This window comes from Lycorma delicatula, chromosome 13 (assembly GCF_047948215.1).
Source record: "Lycorma delicatula isolate Av1 chromosome 13, ASM4794821v1, whole genome shotgun sequence".
NCBI lineage: Eukaryota > Metazoa > Arthropoda > Insecta > Hemiptera > Fulgoridae > Lycorma > Lycorma delicatula.
In genome coordinates this window covers 48,795,402-48,816,046 of record NC_134467.1, presented here as the reverse complement: position 1 = coordinate 48,816,046, position 20,645 = coordinate 48,795,402, and the positions used below count along the sequence as shown (strand labels likewise).

The 20,645-nt window shown below is 32.2% G+C and overlaps 1 protein-coding gene across 6 annotated transcripts in view; it reads left to right on the top strand.

The window, feature by feature from the left end:
- LOC142333800 (uncharacterized) overlaps nucleotides 1-20,645 on the top strand; it is a 94,408-nt gene that overhangs the window by 9,573 nt on the left and 64,190 nt on the right. Inside the window, exon 1 of one of the 6 annotated variants that reach the window (XM_075381323.1) lies at nucleotides 15,650-15,802. The exons of the other annotated variants lie outside the window; for them this stretch is intronic. The gene's annotated coding sequence lies outside the window, so the exon portion shown is untranslated. Of the gene's footprint in view, nucleotides 1-15,649; nucleotides 15,803-20,645 lie in introns of those variants that run through there. 6 annotated transcript variants of the gene reach the window in all.

Genomic DNA, 20,645 nt, shown 5'->3' with positions numbered 1-20,645 from the left:
ACCGATCTGAGTTAATGTCGTTAAATATTCATAAATGAGTGTATTCTCGGGAATAACACAAAAATTTGAAAAAAATAATTTTTGATAGGAAAGAAAGCTACAAATAATCATTTTAATAAATTCGTAAAAATATTTTTAGAAATCTATCGGCGTATTTTTTATTTAACATATATATTTAACAATAATTAATCGTAAGAAAAGAAAAAAACATCGGTAGCGAGTTTGTAGAAGGCGACCGATATTTATAATTTATGTGAGGTTCTGAGTTCGACCCCGGGTAATTGTCATATATCTTAATAATTATGCGTACATAGTATTTAAAGCAGAAATTATTCGTAAAAAGTGTACGACATATATACAACAAACAGTCATTACAAATTTTTATATTTAACATTTCCCGTGTTTACTTTATATTTTTTAAGCTAACAATTTATGAAGTAACATAATTTAACGATGTACTCGTATTTTCGAAATAAAATTCTATACGCGTAATTTTTTATTACTACAAACGACGTTGTAACATTTCTTCTCGTCGGGAAAAATCTTTGGATCAGAGGTTAAATTTTACGTAAATTTTTCATTTACAGTTACCGTTTTTTTGTTATAATTCCAACGAGAAATTTTTTAAAGCTTTTTCACGAACGGAATGGCATTAATAAATTTAAAAAGTGTCGAAAACCTTAACGGTCAATTTTTTTATTACAAAGTTTTTGTAAAAATGCACTTTGAGTGAGAAAATTGAAAAAATACAAACATGTTTAAGTAGCCCACCGCATACAGCGAGAGAGATTGACGGAGGGGGAGAGTGAGAGAGTGACTGGGAGAGAGAGGGGTCGAGTGAGAGACAGAGCGGGTAGTGTGAGAGAGCGAGGGTGATGGAGAGAAATTGAGAGTGGGTTTGGTAGGGGGATCAATGATGGAGAGGAAGCGAGACAGAGGGTCTCTCTCTCTCTTACTTCTCTTCTAATACTATTCTTAATACGGAGTGGTATATAATCGCAGCTCTAACATTGTGACTACAACAGGTGCCATGTTGCCAATTAACCTAAGTTTTCCTTCCCCCCTGACCCTTTGGCAGCCAAGATCGGCATAAGGTAATTTACTGCGTTTGAGTTATTCAACACATAGAATACATCATCCAAGCTAACCAGTAAGGAAGATGAATGAAAAAAATAATTTTTTATATTTTTGTAAAATTTTTATTATTTATTTTTTTTTTAAATTTAATAATGAATCATATTATTATTTTACTATTATTTATATTTATATATTAAAAAAAAAAAAAAAATCGTGTTAAATTCTTTGTTTGACAATAAGGTCAATGAACTTTGATATTTATCGTTAATGTATTAGGAATTAATACGTGTTAGGAAATAGCATTAATAAAGATTACTAGGTCGAATTGTAAATAAAACTGGAAAAATTTTATCTGTTATTATGTAATATTAGAATTTTTTTTTTTTGTAAATTACTTTACAAAACTGATAAATTTAATCGTAATATTTTTAAAAAAATTATTAAGATTAAGGGAGATTAATTATTATTTTAAATAAAATGTAATAATAGATATAAAATGATCAACAAATCTTTATTTAATTTAATTATATCGAACGTCTATATAAGAAATATAATAGGGATATTAACTTTGTTATTCGACAGTAATACACACACACGTACGTACACATGTACGCACATTTACGGTTGTATTTGAATTGTACCATCGCGTGACCAGTACTGTCCGAGGGTAGCCAATCAGAGTGAAGATAGCCACCTGCTGCATTTGTTTCATCTCCCCCCTCATCCCGCACCATCGTCGCAGTAGTCAGACTGACAAGTTGTTTTTACTATGCGTCATCCCAATAAAATTAAACAAAAAAATAATTACCTCTGAGAGCGTATGAACCATACAATTTTATAAATTATTATTTTATTTTATCATTGCCTATCGAACTATTGTTTTTCTATTAAAGCATTTATTACTATAACGAATTTACTTATTACATTTATTTTATTTATATTTAATTTTTTTATTAAACATTTCGCTTTTATTATAATCTGATTTTTTTTAAATCTAGCACAAATTATGTATTACAGTAAATAAATTTGTACCTGGAACTGGTGTAGGTGTATAACGGAACAAAATTTAACAGAAAACAGCGAATGAATTTATGAAAATTAAAAACAACTTTTTAGCGTAATAAATTTAGATCGCAAACAACAAACTGATTTGTAGAATTTAATAATCTTCGTGAGAATAGTACACTTCGCAGCACTCGTGTTTCATCTGAACGCCGACCGTTACAAGCCGATGAAAAGAAAAAAATTCTTCAAGTAATACAGTTTAGTTCCAAAACGAGCACGGGAAGAATTTCTACGCTACTCGGCATTCTACAAAGTACAGTACGGAGGACATTACACGCTCAAGGACTGAATCCTTGTCACGTCCAGAAAATACAACACCTCAAGCTTGGTGACCGTGCCGGAAGAGTTTTTTCAGCGGGTTAACATAATTACTTTTAAATCTCGTTCGTACTATTTTCGGACGAAGCTACTTGTATCCGTAACGGCGTAAACAACACGTGAAATTCACATCGGTGGTGTGAAGAAAACCACACGCTCCAGTCGGATCAAATTTCCAGCCGTAATTTTCGGTGAACGTTTGATGCGGCACTATCGACAACAAATTAGGCCCTTTCTTACTAGAACGTGTTACGGGGAGAAATTTTTAAACGATGTATTTTTTTGCTTGAAAATTTGTCATCGTAGAAACAAATCGAAATGTATTATCGACTTGATGGAGTACCGACCCGTTTCCCGAATAAAGTAAGACGGCTTTTTTAGATGAAAAATTTACCGGTATATGGACTGGACGTAGAGGGCTGGTAAATTGTCCGAGTAGATCGCTGAACCTTAAACCCCTTAGATTATTGTTTACGGGAACGGATGAAATGAGAGGTGTACAAGCAAAGAGTAGATGCACGTGACGAACGAACTGATCGCTTGCATTGTGTCCTCATCAAGGAACGTCAAGGAAACGAGTTGAAAAGAGCATCGATGTCAACGGTGGAATTTTCCAACATTTATTTTAAATTTAAAAAAAATATAAACCACAGTGAGTATTTTTTTTAAAAGTAAATTAAAACTATTTTAATTTTTCAAAGGTTAAACATATTTTACTAAATAAAAAAAGAAAACGGTTGTTTTTACTTTTACAAATCCTTAAAGTTTTTTTTTCCATAGAGTATATTACAACGATTTTCTCAGAATTAAACTCTCTACAAGTTTGTTTAACAAAGTTATACTACTTCAAACCTAAAAAAACGTGTTTTTCGTTACTGAACTTTTTTGTTCTACGCTGGATATCGTGAAAATAAGGGATGATAGTTCTGGGGTTTTTTTTATTCTATTTTACAGGTCAAAAAACAAGAAACCATCAATTTTACCCCTTATATAACGCCTTAAAAATTTCAGTATGACTTATTTCACCGGGGAACTGAAATCCGAGCGAAATCTATGCTAGCCGTAAATTTACAAAGAAGCGTTTTCGGACATATGTTTGTACGTGAACTTTTTCCTTTATTTCAAAATCTAGAATCGGTTCCCAAATTATTTCCCATTTCTCCTGAACTGATAGTTACCGTTTATTTAATGTTCCATTTCTGACAAACCTCAAATCAGGTGACTTTATTATTAATATAAAAGTACACCTTAAAACAATCGCACGCGCGCGCATAGAAATTTGATATCAAATATCTGTAAATATTTAAAATTAAATAAATAAAACGAATGAAGATTGTAACAACGGAAAAAGAACTGCTCCCCCTGTTACATTGAAAGTCGTCGGTTGAATTGCCGCCTAGTTATGGTAAACGTATAACAAAACAATCAAAACGTAATTAATAGCTGAACCGACTTAAAAGCGAAAAATAAAATTAATTACTCGATTTCCGTAGCCGAGCGGTAGCGTCTCGGCCGTTCATTCAGAGTACCGGGTTCTAATCTCGACCAGACACTGTATTCTTCTTACGCTAAAAATTTCCATTTTACGTTCCCACCTTTGAAGTGTCTTTGTAAGCTTCTGCGGTGAATTAATTCATCCATCGAAAAAAAATAAATGAACGATAAACATTGTATAGATAGATGATAACAGCAACCGATTCAGTCATCGTGTACGGAGGAAGTTATTACGTCTAATGTTTGACGTAGCAGAACTGCGGTTCAAATTCAGTTTCTGTAGAGAGATATTCATAGTGAATCGATTATCATATGATAAAAAATGTCACTCCCTTACCGTGAATCAAACCGAGTATTAATAAAATAAAAGCTACACACTACCGCACTACACTATCTGATTGTTCTGTCGCCTAAAGTTATTCGCCTACTTTCAATCGAGACGTGAAAGTAAAAGATACCTATATAAACTTTTCTTTTGGGGTTTAATTAAATTAATAAATAATTTTTATAATATATTATATAAGAGTATATAATACTCGGGAACGCGTAAATACGCTATTTCATTAATAAAAAAAAAGAACTGTACCGGCATTTGTGTGGATGGATCAAGGGAAACCGCGGTAAAACCTTAATCAGATCGGCATGACAAATTTCACTATAGATTACAAAATAAAATTAGGTGCGAAGTCCATAAATATAAAAACAGATCAAATAATATAGAGATAAATAAATTAAGCGACTAAATATAAAATAATTCACAATTCAGAAGGCGTTAATGAAATTATTTGTATTTGTTTACACTGTGAACAGGATACAGGAAACCGAGGGTTTTTTTTTTTACTTTTTAATCGGTATAATTTAAAAATTTATACACAGTAATATTGTTTATGTAGAATGAAATAATTTGTTTTTTAAATAAACAACCGACGTTAAGTTTTTTTTTTGAAACGGTTCAGTAACGGAAGCATAATGCGGGCGATGTACACATCTTTTTTTCTTTTAACCCGTGATTTCTCATAAACTACTAAAAATACAGTTCTCAAACCAATTTCTTTCGATTTTTCACTTCGAATTTCATAAAGAAAAGAAAAACCGTCGCGTCTACTCTTTTATTTGGATCTACAGTCTGGCTGAATTTTACCAAACCGGCAAGAATTAAGGTAAAACTTTTGTCAGACAAGACTCGCTAACAAAGAAAATGTAATTTTTAAAACTATTTGAATGTAAGCGTATCTAAATTTTTAATTGAAGAAACATATTTTCTTCTTCAGGGGTTCATGATTTTTTTTGTTGTAATTTCAAGTAATGCTCATTACAGTTTTTTTTTGTAATATATATATATTTTTTAATTATAAATAATCTAAAACAGTATAATTTGATAAAGGGGAGATCGACTAGGAAACAAAATGTTTTACTAAGAAATTTGATTTTTTCCTCGATATACTTTCAATACTGCATAATTTTTGTAATAAAAACGTCATTTGACAAAGGGGTTCAAATCTGACTCGAATTTTATTACTCGATATTTAAAAATATTTCGCGATTGTACTCCCGAATATCAGTGGCGTATTTGGAATAAAAATCAGTCAAGAGGAAATCTGGGGAAGTTATGCAACCGTTTACTAGTTTTGTTTTTGTTAAAAAAAAAAAATTACAAAAATATATAAATAAAATATAATTTTTTATAGGAATAGAATAAAATAAGTGGACTGTGAATTTCTTATTCTGTAGTCTTCAATTAGCCATTATTTCTAATTCTCATTAGACGGCTTACATACACAACTTAATTTAAAATATTTATATTTTTATTTAAATATAATATTTATTCGTTTACTTAATTCAATGATTCTAACTAAAGCGCGCGCGCATACCGTATTTAATTCGCGCATGTGTGACGGTACTAGAGGCAACAATCGGCACTAACTAAAGTAATTTCACAAGTTACACAGAACAAATTTCGCTTATACCGTCGGCAGATTGTTGTAGCTGTGAGGTTTAACGCACCAGGTACTTAATTAACCGGGCGATCGAGTTCGAGACCAGGCCGGTCCGAATTATTTTTTTACACTTTAAATATTATTCATTTATTTAATTTTACCGCTCACCTGTGACGTCACAATATACTCGTATAACAGTAGAGCATTTTTTGGGGTGGAGGTGCGATTTCGCAAATATTTTTATTTTTAAGAAAAATACGACTTTAATTAGGTGAAATCTCGTGATACTGAAGGTGCTCTTGCTCTACAGCCTCGCCCCCTTGAGTTTTTAAGTTGAAAATTTAACGCATCAATGCCCCGTATATAGAAGTAATCTGACCGTGTTTGGTCAAAATCTGTCCGGTTGATCCGGTGATATGAGACGATTTTGAGGCCAACACCGAACTCGTACACTCGTACGTACATATGAACATTAACATTCGGAAAATTTCCATCCGGTTTTTTGGGTTCTGTAGATGCGAAACGTCAAGATCCGGCGAAAACCGCATATGCCCGAATTGGACAGATTACGATACTTTTTCCTTCTAGAGCTAAAGCTCTACTATAGCGTTATTTAGACGGGAAAGTAAAAGAATCGCTCAAGATTTTCCTGGATAGATCAAGGGAAATCATGATAAATACATAACCGTGATAAATTCATGACAATGAGTGTCACAAAATATTTAATTACATAAAAAAAAATTAAAATCAGTTAAAAATTGTATTTACTATATGTAACCTATCGGCAAAATGTTCCGTTGAATCGCTTAAAACTTTAATTTAAATTTACTGTAGAGGTATCCTTCGTAAGTTAGATCCACGTATGGATGTCTGTTGCGTATGGAAAAATTATGCAAACCATAGAAGTATGATTTTACTCGCACATAAATACAGAGTGTTTATATAAGAACTGATTTGATTTCAAGTACGATTTAAACGGCATTATATTTAAGGTAGTATAACTTACTTACTGTACATTAGTGTGTATCCTTAACTGGTAGATTTTGAAGTTTTTCTTGGTGTACCTCGATATGTGTCCCGTTCGTTGCCCTGGAAATGTCCAGACGGTAATCCGGCTCTTCCCACGTACTCGTCAGGATGTCGAGTGTGATGTATGCTACTGTCGCACTGCAACAACCCTCTCCTGTAGATGGTTGAAGTCGCGGATTTTCTCGGAATAATGATTTTTACATGCCCTCCCAAAAAAAAATCTATCGGGGTTTAGGATCCTTGGTGCCGTGCGATCAGCCCTCCTCTTCCACTCCGCTTGTTTTGAAACCGATGTATAATGCAGCACGGTTGCTTTAATACGGCGGAGCGCCATCTAGTTGATACAAAATTTATACTTTTTACTTCCTTGTACGAAGTAAAGGAAGTAAAAAGTATTTGAGCTAAATTTCAACTTTTAGTGGTTAATGGGGTCTCACATTAATTCGGCATTAAGCAGGTAATGAAAAAAAAATTACGATAAATAAAATTATAAATAAATATTTATTTTTATTATTTTAGGTGTGAATAAGGATATCAAAGATTAAATTCCACGGAAAACTAAACGAACTGTTCCGGCATTTGCCCTGTTGTATCAAGGGAAACCGTGGCAAAACCTTGATAAGAACAGCCTAACAATATTTATGTTTATGATACATATCACATTACAGCCTTATAACATAGTAAAAAACGACTTATACATTACGATAATATTACAATTTTAATTATAATAAATTTTTATGATTTATAAATTTCTTCCACATCTGCTGATATCCTCCATCCTTTTTCCCTGCAAAAAGAAATAAAAATTATATAATAATAACTACAATCTACAATCAATAAAGTATATCGAAAGGTTTTCACCTGTTACACCCGTCTTCAGGAGAATATAGAAAGAATGGAGTGAAAAAAACACATTATGTGTCACGGTGGTTCATTACAAGCACGAATATATTACGAGTACTTCGATTCTAACGATCGATTATGAATACATTTTTGATAAAATATTAAAAAAGGCTTATATAATATAAGGAAAATTACAATGAATGTAATCGATATATGGATTAACAGAATAAAAGTTCTAAAAGTACTTCGAACGATGAACTCAAACATAGAAATTTACAATCGGGTAACCTATTCTGATCGGTTCCAGATAAAAATCTAAACGGTATTTTGATCCTGTTACTGATATTTGTCATATATATGTATTTCTGGGTTTTGCAACAAAAAAACGCATCGTTTATTTTCCAGTTATAAATAAATCAAAAAAAATTATTGTACTTTAATGAGCAAATATCGTTTACTGTGCTTAATTTACAAAATGTATGAACAGAATTGTGCCTTTCATACGAGTGACGTACACAAACAAATCATAGTCATCCCTTGCTGTGAGGGTTGGTCATATCAAAAATTGTTTCAGACAAAGGTTTAAGGTCGTGTTTAGAGGACTAACGACTACTTTAAACTTATTTGATACTGTGCCCATTAAGGAAGGTATGATTTTTTTTGTCTTTGAAATCTCATTTTTTTCCACCCCTTGGGCTGATGGTTAGCGATATCAAAATTTTTTTCTTAGATAAGTCTTAGGCCCTTATCCAAGAATACTAGGAACTTCAAACGAATTCGATATTTTATTAAATAAGAAACTAATAGGAATATTTTGTTTTTTAAAAAAAGCCCCCCTGCAACGTTTGGTTTCGCAAATGACTAGTTTTCCATGTTCCAAAAAGGGGTAAGTTGGTAATCTTACTCTCTACTCAGCATCATGAGAGGCAAGTGAGTAGTGAAGAAAGTGAATACAAACCTGAAATAATACTCCATTACAACAAAACTAAAGGTGCCATAGATAATGGAGACAAAATGCCAAGAGAATACAACTGTGCTAGAGGAACCAGGGGGTGGCTACTAAGACTTTTCATGGAGATTGTTGATATTGGAGCACCAAATGCATAAATTCTGTAGACACAAAGATTTCCTGAGTGGCAGGAGAATAATCGGAGCCAATGGAAACTTTTCATGACTGAGCTGGCGTTTGGACTCGGCAAAGGCAACTTTGAGGAAAGAGCTAGAAATATCAACATGAGTAAGGAAGTACAAGATGCACTGAAAGCATGTGGTACTGAAATTCGGACAGCAGTAATCCAACTCGAAAGTTCCAAGTTACCAACATCACATTGTTGTCAAGATTGCAAGAGAAATGAAGATAGTAAAAGAAGATTCTATTGTGTAATGTGCAAGAAACTTATTTGTAATATACATAGAGAAGAAACTGTTATTGTGAAGCGCATGTTATGTAAAAATGTACCTGAATGAACAGTTCAAAAATGTTATTTGATATTTTGAGGCAAATCACTAGTTTACTGCAATGACAGCCAAAATGTATACATTTTTAATTTTACAGGTGTCCATTACTGAATTTCTCTTGTGAATGATATAAAATTTATTGTACTTTGCTTCTACGTTCAGTTTTTAATACTTTTAATTATTTGAAAAACTATATTTCAAAACTAAATAAAACTATCTGTTGAAAATAACAGAATCTAAAAACAAATATTACACTAAATCATAAAATAGTACCGGGGTAGTAAAAATACTCCGCTGGGTAAAATAAAGGTGTCGAAAAGCTTGGCAATGGGAGGGCTAATTTAGACCAGGTTTAAGCCACGCCATCAGACAGGTGGAAAATAAATTATGGTATGTCATAACAAAAAATCTTCTATTTGAAAAGTTATATTTTACAAACCAGAAATAAATACTTGTTAATTTGAGATACAATACGTTATCGTTGTTCTTTTGTGCATATTTATAGTTTCAATTTATTTGAAGTTTGAAGAGATTCTTTAGGAATTTTGAAAACTACAAATTCATAATTATTATAAAAACATATAGAGTCGTACATAGCTGCAAGATTTCAATTAAGATAAAGATGAAAAAGGACTCTAATAAATCTAACAAGAATTTCCACTAAAACTGATGGCAATCTTGGACATCTCTTTGTAATGCCAGGCAGAAAAAAAAAATTGCACTAATAAGAATTATGTTTCTAGTGTACCACTATTTTACACAAAACATGAAGAGACTACTTATTTATTTTTAACAGATCTCCAAGATCGAGAAGGGTTTCAAAGAGAAGCTTTCTCTTTTGCAATACTGTTAAAAAATTTTACTGAAATATAAAACATTTTTTTTTTCTACTAAATGTAAGTAACATTGTAGTTACTTATGATCGTAGAACGGTGCACTTGTCTCGTACAAGAACATATTAAATATTAAATAATTTAACTGTAATCTGGTGAAAATTTCATTCTCATTGTTTCAAATTCCTCTGTAAAGTTAATGAACAACAAAAGCTGAAATCATGGCAAACACGGCTGCAAAAAATAAAATATATATATATATATATATATTAAACCCCTTAGCATAAGAGCGACAAAAGTTAATAATTTTTTATCAGAATAAATTATATCTTAATATTGTGAAATTTAATAATAGATATCGATCACCTTAATTCAGTATCTATTATTAATTTATTTTTTATTTTATTTTGTAATGATTATTTAATCATAAAAAAAAGTTGTACATTTGGTTTAAATACTACCATGAATTACACTACAGAAAAATGGTTTTAATACCGTTGTTTTTTGTGCAATTCAAATAATTTCTCTCGTAGCATTCAATAAAAGTGTTACAGACTGATTATACATCAAATTTACTTCTATAAATCATTTTAATACATACACCCCCCCTCTTCTAGTGGTTGTATAAAATAAACAATCAAAAAATTCAAATAAAATTTAAAAAAACAATAATGTTCAATTTAAACAAAAATTTATTTTTTTGAAGTCGGCACAAATTAAAACAAATAATCAACAATTTGCCGATTCCCACCATTCTAAAAAAAAAGTTATATTCCAATTATATGCACTTAATAAGGTGAATAGTACTGTGTGCGATTTCATATCTGCAAACCAAAATTAAATCGAAGGCCAGGGTATTTAGTAACGCAAATTTAAAGAAAACCTGATTAATGAATTATACATCTTAAAGTATGATATTACCTTACCTAATATCTGTTTTTCTTTAGTTTTCTTCTGAATCATCCTCAGGAACAACTCTTTTCATTCCCCAGCAGTAATCGGCAAGCATTTTTAGACCATTTTCCCTGGAAGCATGTTTGCATCTCTGACACATCCTAAGAAAAGTGTTCATTGTGCTTATCAGCTACGTTGCTAAAGTTAAGTGGAAAAAATTTCAAATGTGAATGTAAGATATGTAATTTTCTTTAGACATATTTGTATTTGAAGTCGCTTTCTTGATTAAAATTATTTCCTCTGTTAATTTTATTTCTTCATTTTTTGTAAAATCTTGTTTTTTTGTAATAAGTTATGTCCTTATGTTTGTCCCAATTTTTATTTCATATCATTCTTTTTTTTGGTCTTTATTATCCTATTTTTTCTTTGTTTTCTGTACCTCACCTTACATTTAGACACAAATATATTGTGGTAAGAATCAATGTCTATCCTGGATGTAATTTACAATCCATAATTTAATTTGGAAATCTCTCCTAATAATTATAATAGTCTAGTAGATGGATTTCACAAATATATGTAAAACTTCTTTTATAAATTTCAAAAAGAAATCCTGTTGACTTTCAGTTTATACATACTGGGCGGTGTTGGGAGTCTTACACATATCACCAGTGGCAGCGACCCTATGGCCCCTAACCACCTCCATGTGTAGGCTATCCCTATCCTGCCCACCATACATGCTTTGGCAGAACACATTATCCACGATAATGTAGCCTCCGTTCACAGTGGAACTTCTTTCTCTCTACGTCTATTCACGTGTGGAGCAACCAGTCTAGTAGGGGACCAGGGTTCGATCTACAGCACCACAATAAGAGGAGGGGGTCGCTGTGTACATCCAATGTCAGCAACACTATAGATCAGGTCATTGTCAGTCCCAAGCCGATGGGTTGGAGAGTCCTGTACACGTTGACAGTAGTGACGACCCCAAGGGAGCCACCAACCACCTCCTTGTACAGGCTGTCCCCTCACCATCTGACATATGAAGGCTAGCCCTTGTGCAATAATTTCTGTGCCATCTTGGTTTTGAGGATACCCTCTACCAAGGCAGCCATTCTCACCATGATATTTCGCCGGTAAACATTGTCTTCAGCAGATTATCTTCATCAAGCCTACCAACAGCAGCGAAGCACCAGGATCTCTTGCTATCACCAGTTTATACTTAGTTAAAAATTCTGAAGGTGTAGTTCTCTAAGTTTTTAATCTAGCTCATACTATCTTGACTATTTTTCCTTCGCTTTATTATAAAATTAATAAATGTAATAAACCTCTGTCAATTGGATAATGTTTAATTTCCCTCCATATGTGAAATCTGATTTATTTAATTCTATTGGTAAGCTGTAATCAAATCTCACTCGTGTTTTACAGTGGTAGTTCAACGTACATTTGAATAAATTTTTGCATTTTATTGTACGATCAAATGAAAATTATTCTTTTGATCCATTTTTGTCTAAAAATCAACTCCAAGGTGGTGTTTGATGCCTGCAGGGTAATTAGACAGTTAGATAGAGTCTGAAGGTAAGCTGAGAGCAAGTCTGGTTCTAGCAGAGAATACCAGGTCTGAGGTATTGCTTGGTGATGGGATAGAGATGAATGAGCAGTGTAGTTTTGTCGTGGTTATAGATTCCTCAAAGGGAGAAGACTGCAAAGCTCGAGTGTTATCGAGCATTGCTCAAGATTAACGTGGTGACAAAGCTTGACTTGGCAATCAATGGGGTGGGTAAATGCCTCCTCAGAAGGTTGCCAAGTATGTCGCAAGGAGAGCTGATCAGAGGTACTCTTTCCGGCTGGTGCCAGATAGAGCTGCTAAGCAAACAGCTCTGGGTGGAGACAAGGGTAGTGTTCAACAAACGGATATGGTGCCAACCCAAAATAGGACTCTAGTGGTTAGAGCAGAGGGACATTCTTATGTGGTTTATCTTTACTAATTTTGTCTTACTAATTCCCTCAAAACATTTTTCTATAATTTGTCTGTCTTCTTGAATAATTTCATTGATCTATGATTTACTATGATTTATTAAAACTCACTTGTAAAAATTTTCACGATTAATTACTGTATTACTTACTTAATAAGGTGGTAATACGTTTTAGGTGTTTTTTAACCCTTTAAAACATTAATCTTATCACCGAATTTTTTATTCAAAAATGCACTTTTCAAGAAAAATTATTGAATTATCACGATAGTTAATAAAAAACGGCCATACTGACATTATTGGCCACACAATTGCAATTAGTTGCTCAGTCCAATTTCATACACTGAAACAATCTTACGCACCACAATATATTTTAAGAGTATATATATATATGTGTGAGTGTGTGTGTGTGTGTGTAGACTACTTAACATACTCCTGAAAGTAATTTCTTACATATAAAGACCGAAAATACCTTTTTAGAGAATTGTACATAATATACTAAAATCTACTATCACAAACACATAATATGCAAAAATAAAACAATAAAATTCACAACAATACAACATAAGCCCCGACCTGAGTACTCACCTACATAATACATGAATGAAAACATGATTAATAAAATACACAAAATACATACATAAATACCAAAGATGCAACATCATGCATATACATAAAAATCAATATACTAATCAATAAACTAATCTTGCTCGACTACATATATACAATACTATAAATAATAATGAAATACACAACAATAAAACACAAGCCCCAACCAAAAAAGAGCACTACATCAACTACGACCCATGCAAGGTACTCCTACTCGCCGTCCTGTGCCTCTCTTCCACACACTATAGCCTCAACAATGGGAGTTTTACCCTGCCACGCTACTTCCAAGGCAAGCATCTTAGGGACTACATTCCCGACCCTTAACTCCCCAAACTCATTCACTACTGGGTGCGACAGCCTAGCATAACATGTTCTGAGTAGTGAACGACCCCACAATACTGGCATTGGGGAGAAGCCCTCTTCCCACTTCATCCTAGTTAAGCGGAGGCACTGTACCTTCCAGAGCTACTTGAGATACTTAAGATTGCAGTGAAGCTACTTGAACTTCACTGCAATCCCTACTCAGGTGCCCCTCCCATGCACAGTTATAACACTGCTTCCGGTGGTCGGCCACAACAAAAGCAGCGCTCCTCCGATGATCTGCGGGAGACCCTACGGCAGATCCAGCAGATTTTAACTCTGTGTTTGTCCAGCAAAGCTCCGCAACGGCCACTGCATAAGAATGACCCTCTGCTCTAACCACTAGAGTCCTACTTTGGGTAGGCACCATATCCACTCATTGAACACTACCCTTGTCTCCACCCATGGCTGTTTGCTTAGCAGCACTATCCGCCATCAGCCGGAAAGAGTACCTCCGATTGGCTCTCCTTGCGACATACTCGAAGTCACTTACCCATCGCATTACCATTGCCAAGTCAAGCTTTGTCACCGCGTTAATCTTAAGCAATGCTCAATAACATTCAAGCTTTGCGGAGTCTTCCCTCTTGGTGGAATCTACTACCATGATGAGACTACGCCGCTCATTCATTTCCATCCCATCTCCAAGCAATAACTAAGGCCTGGTATTCTCTGCTAGAACCAGACTTGCTCTCAGCTTACCTTCAGACTCTTAACTGTCTAAGTACCTTGCAGGTACCAAACACCACCTTAGTGTACCTGCTACTATTTCCATTAACATCCAACACATGGACCGCATCACTCCCCAGAGCACTGGTGGCATTGGGTTCACTCATGCAAGTAAACCACTCCTCCCGCCAGAATCTCTTGCACAGGACAACTACTTCCTCCTCGATGACCAACACTCTGCTGGAGCTTCAGGACAATGTCTTTAATCTCCTTCTTAGTTTTGGTGTTCTCTTTTACAAGCAGGGTCAGTTTCCTGACTTCTTTATCAACCGTCCTGACTGCCTTCAACACCTCAGTGTCAGATCCATACCCCATAAGATCCACCATCTTCTTCCCCAGGCGTTGACTACTGAATTCAACTGGACCATCCTCCTTAGCAGGTGCCTCTGCAGCTTGCGTACAAATGGAAGACCTAGACAGGCTTATATGTGGCCTAAAGCCGTTGTCCTGTAACATTTCACAGCAAAATATCCATTGGTCACATGCGAACCATCATGATCATGTTGAAGAACTGGCCAATATATTCCACCTAACCTCAACTAAGAACACATCTATTTAGATATACTTTTAACTAAAGATGTTTGTCTCTACGTACTGATAGATTCTTTATTATAATACATTATATTTCTTACTTTTATTTATAATATTTATACAAAGTGTGATGTCAATAACAAAAAATATTAATGTTTGGGTGTTTCTTCTTAAGTTTTCTTTGTCTACACCATTCTTTTTTTTTCTCATGCGATCATTGTTCTGCAGTATATATATTGCACTTCACAATCAGTAGCATATATTATCAAAATACAAAAGAATTCTTTGATTAGTATATAAATAAACTTCATAAAGAAATACTGAATTGATTGTATAAAATATTATAATCCAGTTAATTAAAATTCTGCAAAAAAAAAGAAAAATTTCTTAATATATTACGATTTTTTAAAAAATAAATTACAGTAATAAACAATCTATGTAGAATTCAAAGTTCATTATTAATTATTATTATTACTTCATGTATTTTGGGAAAGAGCAAAATACAAAATTAATTTTTGTCGTTGCCAGGGGAATCCAACAACCTGGTAGATTTTCCAAGATGGAGGAGTTTACTACAGAGTGGTTATGTCTGAAAGGAGGCAGTGTTTGTTATATTATCTGCTCATAGTGACTTACAGTAAAATTACACGGGTGATTGCAGGTAAAAAAGAAGGAAAATCCAGTTAGTTAATGTAATTGTTTTTTGTCTGTAGAGACATATAATTTAATAATCATAAAATTTTATAAAGATTGTACTAACCATCATACTCGTGCTATTATTAGTAAAGTTAGTTTCATTTAAGTAAATAATCGCTTTGCCGGCCTCCATGGCGCGAATGGTAGTGTCTTGGCCTTTCATTTGGAGGTCTCTGGTTTGAATCCCGGTCAGGCGTGACATTTTCACACGCTACTTGTCATTCATCTCATCCTCTGAAACAATAACTAATGGTGGTCCTGGAGGTTAAAAAAAAATAGAGTAAATAATCGCTTGGAGAATGTGTAATACACAAAGTTCTTCTAGAATTATCACTTTATACAAATTCTCTTTTAATCTAAATGAAAATAAAAAAAGTTTAAAATGAAAAATGAAGTTTAAAGTAAAATGAAAATGTAAAAAGTTCAAAAATTATCTTTAAAGTAACAATTTTGGAGCACAGAACTTACTTCATCTGTTTATATTTGAAATAATTTTTTACATTATCACCTTTCTCCAATTACCCCTCTAAGTCTGTTGCTTTTCCGTTTTGCTTGAATTATTTAGCTAACATTGCATTTTTTTTAAGATGTCACAATAGCTTGAGTTTTTCATTATAAATTCTATCCACCATTCTACTTGCACCACAACATTTCCTCATAATTTATAATTTTTTATTCTTTATCTTGTTAGTTTTTCCTGTATGCTGTTCTGATATTCTATAGCTGGAGTTTCTGATTTTGAGGTTTTGTCTCTCTTAGTGCAATTTATGTCTGTAAAACGAATCAAGTAAACCCTATGAGAAATTTCAAACTTAGTAAACAGGTGGTTATTTTTTTAACTAGAGATCTCCTAAAAAAGAGAAGAACTTTCTACTTGTACAACTAGTATTCTTCCCCAAACTTATTTGTAGGAATATTGAATCGGTGCACTTATTAAAATAAACTGAGTAGCTTACTGAAAAGAGATATTAAAAACAGATTTGAAAAAAGGAGAACTAAAATTTTCTTCTTCTCACAATCTGTTGCGCCTAAAATGGCCATACAGAAAAATTGTTGTGATGCTGTTTTCTCTGCATAAAAATCCCTTGTGCAAAATCTTTACAACTAATAAAAAAAATTAAATTTAAAACTAGTACACTTGATTCACCTTGTGGCACATAAAATGTTCCGCATAGTAAAAATATTCACAAGTCTATTATTAACAAATAAGGCTATGTTAATAGGCTAGTTGACTGTTTTTGAGAAACCGGTTTATATTATGCCTCACGGTCTATTTTATTAAAATATAAATGTTATACATAAATGATCATTTACACGACTTATTTTGCATTTTTATAAAGTAATTGAAATTTTCCACCAAAACTCTTCAAACTGTCATTGCCTCTCCTATGACAACAGACCTTATAAAACAATCAGATGTTTAGTGGAGTCTTTAAGATGTTTCAAAAATTACCAAGTCTAAAATGAATTCAAAGTTTTACAAGTACTGTGTAGTGCCTCAGTGTGAAAGTACTACCATTAAAACTCCTAACAAATTGTTTATTTAACTGTATATATGTTATATGTTAATTTATTTAGTAAGATCCAAATTGTGAACAAAATCCTTCATCTTTGGCGGTTATAGATTCTAATCTTCAAAGACCGGTGAAGAAATCGTATTAACTTTTTCTATATGCTAGGTGGATGAAATTTTATCGTCTAGTAACACAGATTGAAGTCTTAAAATAGGAGTATATCCTGCCCATGAAGCACAGGTCTTAATAATGTCAATGGTAGATTAATGAACTGAATAGCTTCTTTTTTTTAACTACAGATATTTTGCAAACAAAAAATTTAAATTATTTTGTTTTTCACACTATACCATTTGAATACCAATCGGCATAGATGAATGAATCCCTTTGCATTACTGTACTTTGTATTAAATTTTTTGCACAAGATATACAGTACAGATGTAAAGCCCGTGGTTTTTTTTTTTTTACTTCGTAAGTTCATTTTAAAATATGCCAATCAAATTTTGCTACACCTCATTAACAACCACTTATACTGTCTGGTATAAGTTTGTTATACCGTCCAAAGTATTTGCTCAGCCTTCTGTTCAGATCAGCAATTTTTAATGTCATTTCATTTACATTCGCACATATCATCTTCATTCATCCCCTGAAGTAATACCTTACGGTGGTTCCAAAAGCTAAACAAAAAAAGAGAGAGCCCATCTTTAGTATGACATAAAATAAAACTTGTACTAGACTATGGCAAACGCAGATTTAAGATGCATACATAATTAATATAATGTTCTATAGTGAATACAGCAACTCTTTTACTACTAAAAATAGGGTAACAACAACATCTAAAATATAGTATTGTGCAAAATCTTTACAAATAATTATTGAAAAAATTCAATTTAAAACCAGCGCCATCGATTCATCTTCAGACATATACAATGTTCCATATAGTAAAAATCTTCACAAGTTTGTGTTATTTATAATAAATAAGACTAATTAATTATACTTGTTTATTTTTACTAAAACTCTTTAAACTCAAATGCAGCATTCCGTGAAATGTTTTACCATTTATGATGTCAAAAATTAAAATTGTCTTTTACAAAAAGAATCCCCTTCAGTTATTTTGTAAAAGAAATCTGATCATGAGGTTTTACGTTGTTTTTCTATAATCTAATTAAACCAATCTAGATGATTGTGTTAATCTTAATCTGATCATCATTTTATTAGCCTTTTCATCTTATTTTTTGTTATACATTCATCACATGCATAATTTTCTAAGCGTTACTTTAGTATGTTTTTCCAGCAGTAAGTAGTTGAAATATCGCAATTTTCTGTAGCTGAAACAAACTTGAAACAATCTGCAGAAAAATTAGTATAAAAATAATAAAATAGATTAACAAGTTATTAATATTTTAATTCTTTTGGAATCCATTTTTCCTTTTTTATTCTTCATCACACCATTTTTTTCAACATCGATTAGTTAAAATATGACATAATCTATACCTGAAACAAATATTCTGAAACAAAATTAGTAAAAATATCAAGGCGGTTGATAAAAATACAGTTTGGTGTACTTGAAATATACATACATAATAAATAAAACAGTACTTCAGAAAATTCCGATCAGGTTAACACGGCTTAACAACATGTACTTAATCTAATCTTAAATAAATAAAAAAACAATATTAAAATAATAACCCGCTTTATAATCGCGCCTACTGTGGACGGGGTATGGAACGCGAACGCGACTTAACATAATTAATTCTAACTTAAAATATATAATGAACCTGTAAAAAAACACAACACATAACATAATTAAAAAACAAGTACAACCTACTGAGGGGCCTACTGGGGAAACGCGATTTTTCCTTAATTCTAACATGCAAATTTAGTCTAACATGCACATGTTTGTAAAACAAAACAAGAATATATAATTACCTGAAAAAGAAACTTAATTCTACTGGAAAAGGAGCACCAGTTACGAAGTAATTAGTCCTCCCTTGAATCGTTATTATAAAACTAAATAGTTAAGCCGCATTAACGCTGTTCACTCTTAACCTATGTAAGTAATCGTTGTCGTACCTGCAACAAAAGATAAAATAAACGATGTTAGTATTATATATATGCCGTTAGTAACAAAAATTTATTTATTCAGTAGCATTCAGAAAATACATACTATCTAATCGATAGCGATTCTATAGCGATGTTATAATTCAATTTTATTATTTAAAAGAGTGGAAAAGAGCTTGTGTATCTTTATTTATCGATCTAAGAAAACAAGACCGTTTATCCAAAATACTTAATTAAAAGGAACATTGTTAATTGTTATAATAGAATTAATAGTTAAACTGTAACTTAACGGTTCAAGAAAGTAATTTTAATAAAAAGAAATAAAATAGTATTCTTTATCACGTCATTTTATCTTTATTATTTTGAATCGAACAGAATAGAATTTTTGTGTTTTAATATTTAATTATGTTTATTAATAACTTTTTATTCATTTTTTGATTAATAATAAATTAAAAGAAAATTTTTGATTACTAAAAGATTAATTAATTAATTTGGTTCTTTATATTCTGAGAACTTTTTTTTATAAAAACTTTTAATAATAGCGATTAACGTACAGTATTTTTATAATTAAAAAAATGTAGCAAATTAATAAATGTTAAAAAATTTATTAAAAAGTAAAAATATTTAATTATTTATTTATATTGATGAAAATTATTAATTTAATAATACATTTACAATTATCAGTGGCAGCTTGTAACTAAAATTAGGTGGTGGTGCTGCTCCAGAAAATTTTTTTCTGGGCCTTTTCAAGGTAGGGTTAAAGTTTTCTGTAAAATAAAAAAAACACAATAAATCATAGAATAGCTGAAAGCAGGATAATAACCTAATTCTACATTTTATCGCATTCAAGAATATGATTTGTGCGCTTAAAAACCGTATTCTGTTGAACCGAATAAATAATAGAATGTGAATACAGATAATATTTTTTAGCATCATTAGATAATAATTTAATAAAGTATCCGCTTAAAAAGGTTAGAAGCTTTTGAAATGTGGTGCTATAGGAGAATGTTAAAAATCAGATGGGTGGATAAAGTGACAAATGAAGAGGTATTGCGGCAAATAGATGAAGAAAGAAGCATTTGGAAAAATATAGTTAAAAGAAGAGACAGACTTATAGGCCACATACTAAGGCATCCTGGAATAGTCGCTTTAATTTTGGAAGGACAGGTAGAAGGGAAAAATTGTGTAGGCAGGCCACGTTTGGAATATGTAAAACAAATTGTTAGGGATGTAGGA